Source organism: Eubalaena glacialis, chromosome X, assembly GCF_028564815.1.
Source record: "Eubalaena glacialis isolate mEubGla1 chromosome X, mEubGla1.1.hap2.+ XY, whole genome shotgun sequence".
Taxonomy (NCBI): Eukaryota; Metazoa; Chordata; class Mammalia; order Artiodactyla; family Balaenidae; genus Eubalaena; species Eubalaena glacialis.
In genome coordinates, this window is record NC_083736.1 from 25,266,622 (window position 1) to 25,275,183 (window position 8,562).

Below are 8,562 nucleotides of genomic sequence, written 5' to 3' on the forward strand. Positions count from 1 at the left end.
TAGTTGTGGTGCACGGGTTTAGTTCTTCCACAGCATGTGGGATCTTCCCAGACCAGGGATCGAACCTGTGCCCCCTGCATTGGCAGGCGAATTCTTAACCACTGTGCCACCAGGGAAGTCCATCCCTTGGGGTTTTAATTTTAGCATGATTTGTGTGGTTGTGGCTTGAAATAAGAGCCTAAGTGAGCCACGAGTATCCTTTCAATACAAAATAAATGAGGAGTAACAATCCCACTGACCTTCCTCCCTTCACTGTGGAATAAGCATAGTACTGTAGCTGCATGTTTCAATAAATTGACAAGGATTCACCTTATCTTTTTTAAATAGGAGACAATGCTAGGTGCTGAGAAGTGAGCTAATGGAAAGGGGATAATTTTTTGCCCTTGATAAACTTCAGAAGTCCAGTTGAGAAGCTGGAAAACTGGCATATTGCTCCCTTATAAGTCAAAGAATGTCGATGGAAACCACTGCGATCTTACTGACCTTGAAGTCTCAAGGTGCTTTGTCCTTCGTTTTTGGTACACACTTTGTTATCTTATTATTTTTACCTACATCATGCCATAGCCTTCTTATTAGAGTGCAAACTTCTTTAAAGCACATATTGTACGACATTTGTTTTCATGATTTATGTGGTTGGTCCTATCAGAGGTCTTTTCAAACTATGGTGAATAGTAAAGAAATACGATAAGCTCTCCAAGAAATTCTGTTGCAGCATGAAATTTTCTTTCTAGTTCACGTCCTTTATCCTTCCTCTTTTCCTTAATCTCTGGAGGGGGCTGGTATCCTTAAGAAAAATAAAGCACAAAGAGGTAGAGATAAAATAAAATAATGTTTTGCAGTTGTTATGAATAGCTGTCAATATTAGCAAAAGAAAAGTGGGTTTGTCTGCTCTGAAAAATTTAAAGGATCTAAAACCCCTTGAGTAATATAGAGTTAGAATCTATTTTTCCCTTCCTAGAAAGAACCAGGAGTGTAAATCTAGTACCTAGGGAGCCTTGTGACACTCCTGAAGGACCTTGATCCTGATGGGTGAGGAAGGACAGGACTGAGGGAACCATAGAGAGAAAAGGGAGAGGAAGGTCCAGCTGAGGTGGATCCTGTATGCACTGAAAGATGGAAGGAAAAAATGAAGTTTATACCGTCCTTTGGATGACATATTCATGACTCTTTGTGTTTTGTAACAGATCCTCTAACAGATTTTTTTCTTCTGTTATACCTTTTTAGACTTTGTAGGCATAAACAAGGATTACAAGAAGCATCATACAATTTTAGACCTGGAAAAGGCTTAAAATTGAATTTTAAGAGGACTCCTCTAATTAATATATGAAATGAAGAAACTAAGACCAAGAAAAGTTAAGGAGTTTTCAGATTATAAAGAATTTATGTTTATGACAGACTAAGGATAAGAGGCCAATAACCATATTCACCTTGTCAAATGCTGGTGATTTTTTTCCATGGGGTGTCCTATTATGATAGCATTATTCTCTTTTACAAAACATACGTAGGAAGAACATATGCTTCTTCATATATTCATTCTTTCTTAAATTAAATCTAATATTTAGTGGCAGGGGAAAAGGACAAATAGAGAAGGTAAGATATCATTTCCTTCTTTTTCTACAAATGTTGTTCCCTCATGTCGTTTGTTCATAAGTTATTAATGGTAAAGCTTAGTCAGATCTGCCTGTTTCATATTATAATTGATGTTCTCAGTAACTTTTCTTTGTCTTCATTGATAAAGATTTAGTTTATGTTTTGGCACATAATTAATATTTTTAACCAAGAGCCTAACACTTCATCTTCCATTAAGTAATTTTATTATAGCAATGAGTTGAAACTGCATAATATGTACTAGCTGAAGTGTTAGCTTATAAACATATGATCATATACTGTCTGTAAATTTCTTCACTGTAGGGGCCATTTCCTTTTTCTTTTGAAAAGTTAAGTGCTGCACCTCTGCAGAACTATTTGATATAAAAGGATGAGTATATTAAATGAACACTGTCATCCCAAGGAAATGCATATACTGATATTTACTAAATTTCCCCTAATCTCTATACTGACTGCTAGTTTACAAGGTTCCCTCCCTTACTTTTGGTTTTTACAGAGATGACTTGCTTCAATACCCACGCTAATAGGGGATGGGAATATGTTCCTTGCATTTATTTTAGAGATCATAATGCATCATTTTCTCTATTCATTGTTAACTTTTTCTCTAAAATTTATCATTTTTAAATTAAGCCATCACTCAAACCAAAAAGAACAGAAAAAAATACTCCCATAAGCTTCCATACATAATCAGACTAAAGTTCTTGCTATTAAATTATTTTACACATTACCTCAGGCAAAGTCTAGATCTACTCCAACTGTGGTAATTGCTAGAAATGTTATAAAACAGTAAACAGCTAGAATTAAATCCAAGTTCAACACAAAGCAGTATTATTATTCAACCCTGCATTTAAACAAAAATCTTCAGTGTTTATCTTGTGTTTGTTAAACATGCATACGGTGTTTCATTTTTAACCGGTGGCAAGAAAAGGAACATAGTGAGAGAAGAAGGAAGAGTGGACTGTGGCAATCTTATGGGTTAAATTTATTAAAAAAATGGTAATGAAGTCCTTTGCAGGCCAGTAATTGTCCTCAGATTCATTAAAAGCTTTATGATGTTGTCATAAGCAGAAAATATTACTATGTTCATCAAATTTTCTATGAATGAAAAATTATATATGTGTACTGGAGTCTAAAACTGCAGAAAAAGAATCTGTAAAGTGTATTCAGAATTACTATTTACCAAGAAAAGTTTCAATTTTCCATGGATTTATCTCTTTAGGAAACAAATCGTGAAACATATTAAAGTATATCTACCTACATTTTAGAACCATTCCTTTGTTTCAAAAAGTGTTTTTCCACTGTGTAAATTCAGACAAGCAACATTTATTTTAGTATCTTTTAAAGTTATTATTATTTGGAAAAACCAATGATAAAAACCCCTAAATACATGAAGCTGCATATATGAACCTATAGTCCCTTTCCTCACAGGGAGCTACTCTTAAGTTTCTTGTGAACCATCCAGAAATATCCCAAGCATATATCCATACTTTTAAAATATTTTGTTTAAATGAGCATTATACACACTCTTCATATGTGCATATGTGTGTAGTTTGTTTTATATTTTCTTAGAATAGCTTTTACATGTTTCAATATCGGCATACAAGGACAGGAATCTCATTTGTTTTATTTTCTAATATTACAATTGTAGCTATCATGATTTTTTAAACCAGACTATGACTATAAAATCTTTAGGTTCAATCCAGGATTTGTTACTAATTAATAACTTGAAATGACAAACATTTTACATATTTTACATATGTTTCAATCATGTTTATAAATGTATGTGTAGTATACATAAATGAGATGACTAGATCAAAAATATGTGCATTTTAAAAATTGCTATTGGCAAATTGCACTCCAAATGATTGTTTCTTACTGTCGCTTTCTTTTTTTTCCAACAGAATTACTACAATAAATTATAAACTTTCAGATCAATGTCAATATAAGCAAAAAACTTTGCCTCAAATTTTTATTCTACATTCTTTTATTTACGATTTGAATCTTCTGAAGTATCTGTTAATATATTGCATATTATATTTCCTGTAAATTGAATGTTATTACATTTGCCCATTTTTTTAATTTATTTTTTTATTATTAACATGAAAGAATTCATCATATATCAATGAAATAAGCTCTTTGACATATATCTAACTAATGCTTTTTGCATGTTTTATTTGTATTTTGATACTCTGTATGTTCTGTTTTGCCTTAAAGAAACTTTAATCCCTTTACTATTTACTAGCTGACCTCTTTGTGCCATATTCCTATCTGTAAAATGGGGGTAGGCCTGGTATAGAGTCTTCAGAAGGATTCAGGAGCTAATTCATTTTAATGTTTAGAAAAATGCTTAGGGACTTCCCTGGTAGCACAGTGGTTTAGAATCCGCCTGCCAGTGCAGGGGACATGGGTTTGATCCCTGGTCCAGGAAAATTCCACATGCCGTGGAGCAATTAAGCCCGTGCACCACAACTACTGAGCCTGCGCTCTAGAGCCCACAAGCCACAACTACTGAGCGTGCATGCCACAACTACTGAAGCCCATGTGCCCTAGAGCCCATGTGCAGCAACTACTGAAGCCCGTGCGCTCTAGGGCCCGCGTGCTGCAACTACTGAGCCCACATGCTGCAACTACTGAAGCCTGTGTACCTAGAGCCCGTGCTCTGCAACAAGAGAAGCCACCGCAATGAGAAGCCCATGCACTGCAAGGAAGAGTAGCCCCCACTCGCTGCAACTAGAGAAAGCCTGCATGCAGCAACGAAGACCCAACGCAGCCAAAAAATAAATAAAATAAAAATAAGAAAAAGAAAAAGAAAAATGCCTAGCACATATTAAGTACTTTGGAACGATTAACTATCATGATCATGATCATCATCATCATGGCTCCTTTGGTTGTTTAATCAGATTTGTCCATTGTTTCAGAGCTTCTAGGATTTCAGCCTCCTTAGAAAGTTCTTATTCAATGTAAAATTATAAAACAGGTATTTAAAAAATACGTTTTGTTTTTGATCTAGTTGTCCTCAAAAATTTTTTGGATTATTTACTTGATCTGAAATGCTACAATTTAATACTAAATAATACTAATTAATACTAATACTAATGCTAAATTTTCATACTTGGGAAATCTCTTTCTGGATTCACTATTTTGTTTCTTTGAATCTGCCTGCCCTTTTATTCTTTAATACAAATATAGTTTAATACATACAATTTATTCAGCATTCTTGTTTACTTCTTTACATGAGGTTAAATAGAGTGCAAATAATTATGTTGATTATTTGTACGGGTCATATTAAATTTCTAGATTAACTTGGAGGAAATGATATATTTATATTTATATGAGTTAGTCTTCAAAGCTAAGAGCAATCTCAGGCTTCTAATAGTCTTCAATTGAGTTTTAAAATTTTTTCATGTAAGTCTTTCACATTTCTTAACTATAATTTACTCTATTTTTTTATTATAAATAAGATTGCTTATTTCACTACATATTCTAACTGAATGCTATACAAATCTAAGTGACTTTAATTGTTATACATTAATTCAGAGGTCAGCAAAATAAGGCCCTCAGGCCATATCCGGCCTTCTGCCTGTTTTTGTAGCTAGTTTTATTGGAAAATACCCATGCCCATTTGTTCACATATTGTCTATGGCTGCTTTCATGCAAAGCAAAGTTGACTGTTGAAATGGACTATATGGCCCAGAAAGTCAAAAATATTTACTATCTGGTCCTTTAGAGAAAAAACCTACTGACCGCTGCCTTCATTCTTTTTATAACCATTTAATATTATTATTACTCTAATAATCATTAGGCTGATTTTCTTTTATCTTCAGGCATATGAACATATTACCAAATAATGAAAAATTTCCTACTTCTTGTTAGTTTATATATCTCTTATTGCTTTTGCTTGCTTAATTCCATTGGCTAATACTACAATAACAGTACAAAATAATGATGATAATAAAAATACTTTTTATGTTCCTAAATTAAATAAAATTACATGTAGTATTTCACAAGTAATCATAAATTTGGCTTTTTATATTCACATTAAAATATCCCTATATTGCTATTGTATAAAAGTGTCTTATCCTATGTGCTTTTTTTTTTATTAAATTAGTTCACCCCATTCTCCCTCAAATAATCAATTTTCAGTCTGTTTTTTATACCTATTTATTTTAAGGCTTACTAAATACTAGGGAGTAGTTTATGTTGCTCTTTTTATGTTTCCTTCTTTTCCTTTCCTTCTATTTATTGTATTACTCTATTTCTAATTTTTAAATTGAGTCTTAATTCGTTTATTTTCATTCTTCTAGTATCACTTTCTGTCGAAAGAGAATATCTTCATAAATGTGGTTTAAACAATAAGGACATTTATTATCTTACATAACAAGAAGTCTGCAGGCAGGGTGATTCCACAGCTGGTTTACCAGCTCAATGATATCTCTAGGGGCCGCTCTGTATTTTCTATCTTTCTAGTCTACTATTCTCACCATATCAGAGTTATCACCAATCGTGTTTTATAGGTAGCTAGAACAGTTCCCAGCTCCACTTGCAAATTCAACTATATCCAACAAAACATTTGCTATTTTAAGCCTAAAGTGTGGAAAGCAATTTCTGCCAGCAAGTAATTAGGGGGTAGGAAGCTGTTGGTTATGCAACTAACAATATCTGCCACACTTTTTAAAATTTAAAATATTTTAAGTTATTAGAACACTGAACATTGCTTTAGCCATATCCTATTAGTACTGATGTATAGAATTCCTTATGATTATTTGATAAATATTTATGACTCCTAATTTTTATTTCCTTATTTACACAATTACAAGTGTTTTAAAAGTTATGCATGTGTGTGTTTAGTTCCTAATTCATAGTGGCTTTTTCTTATTATTATTAATTTGTGTTTTCATTGCATTATGAAAAGAGACTAAGGTATGCTCATTTTTTAATATTTAGACAATTAGCAATTCTTATTGATGTATGTGACCAAATATACAGTTGATTTTGTAAAATTGTTACATGGGCATTTCAAATGAAGATACATTCTCTACTTTTAGGGTATAGATTTTGATATATATCTATTAGGGCCGTTGAAATTTGTATTAACTTGAATGGGCATGAATTGATAGATGTCAGTTAAAGATGTTCAGTGATATTTCATTCTTTCATTTCTTTCTATTTGTGCTTATTCCAATTTGACTTTCTTTTAATGACTTTTCCTCCTTTTATTTTCTGCATTCTGCCAGTTTATGTTTCTCTTTTTTTTTTTTAAACATCTTTATTGAAGTATAATTGCTTTACAATGGTGTGTTAGTTTCTGCTTTATAACAAAGTGAATCAGTTATACATATACATATGTTCCCATATCTCTTCCCTCTTGCATCTCCCTCCCTCCCATCCTCCCCATCCCACCCCTCTAGGTGGTCACAAAGCACCGAGCTGATCTCCCTGTGCTATGCAGCTGCTTCCCACTAGCTATCTATTGTACATTTGGTAGTGTATATATGTCCATGACACTCTCTCACCCTGTCACATCTCACCCTTCCCCCTCCCCATATCCTCAAGTCCATTCTCTAGTAGGTCTGTGTCTTTATTCCCGTCTTGCCACAAGGTTCTTCATGGCCTTTTTTTTTTTTTTTTCCCTTAGATTCCATATATATGTGTTAGCATACTGTATTTGTTTTTCTCTTTCTGACTTACTTCACTTTGTATGACAGACTCCAACTCCATCCACCTCATTACAAATACCTCCATTTCATTTCTTTTTATGGCTGAGTAATATGCCATTGTATATATGTGCCACATCTTCTTTATCCATTCATCCGATGATGGACACTTAGGTTGCTTCCATGTCCTGGCTATTGTAAATAGAGCTGCAATGAACATTTTGGTACATGACTCTTTTTGAACTATGGTTTTCTCAGGGTATATGCCCAGTAGTGGGATTGCTGGGTCGTATGGTAGTTCTATTTGTAGTTTTTTAAGGAACCTCCATACTATTCTCCATAGTGGCTGTGTCAATTTACATTCCCACCAACAGTGCAAGAGTGTTCCCTTTCCTCCACACCCTCTCCAGCATTTATTGTTTCTAGATTTTTTGATGATGGCCAGTCTGACCGGTGTGAGATGATATCTCATTGTAGTTTTGATTTGCATTTCTCTAATGATTAATGATGTTGAGCATTCTTTCATGTGTCTGTTGGCAATCTGTATATCTTCTTTGGAGAAATGTCTATTTAGGTCTTCTGCCCATTTTTGGATTGGGTTGTTCGTTTTTTTGTTATTGAGCTGCATGAGCTGCTTGTAAATCTTGGAGATTAATCCTTTGTCAGTTGCTTCATTTGCAAATATTTTCTCCCATTCTGAGGGTTGTCTTTTGGTCTTGTTTATGGTTTCCTTTGCTGTGCAAAAGCTTTTAAGTTTCATTAGGTCCCATTTGTTTATTTGTGTTTTTATTTCCATTTCTCTAGGAGGTGTGTGAAAAAGGATCTTGCTGTGATTTATGTCATAGAGTGTTCTGCCTATGTTTTCCTCTAAGAGTTTGATAGTGTCTGGCCTTACACTTAGGTCTTTAATCCATTTTGAGTTTATTTTTGTGTATGGTGTCAGGGAGTGTTCTAATTTCATACTTTTACATGTACCTGTCCAATTTTCCCAGCACCACTTATTGAAGAGGCTGTCTTTTCTCCACTGTATATGCTTGCCTCCTTTATCAAAGATAAGGTGACCATATGTGCGTGAGTTTATCTCTGGGCTTTCTATCCTGTTCCATTGATCTATATTTCTGTTTTTGTGCCAGTACCAAACTGTCTTGATTACTGTAGCTTTGTAATATAGTCTGAAGTCAGGGAGCCTGATTCCTCCAGCTCCATTTTTCGTTCTCAAGATTGCTTTGGCTATTCGGGGTCTTTTGTGTTTCCATACAAATTGTGAAATTTTTTGCTCTAGTTCTGTGAAAAATGCCAG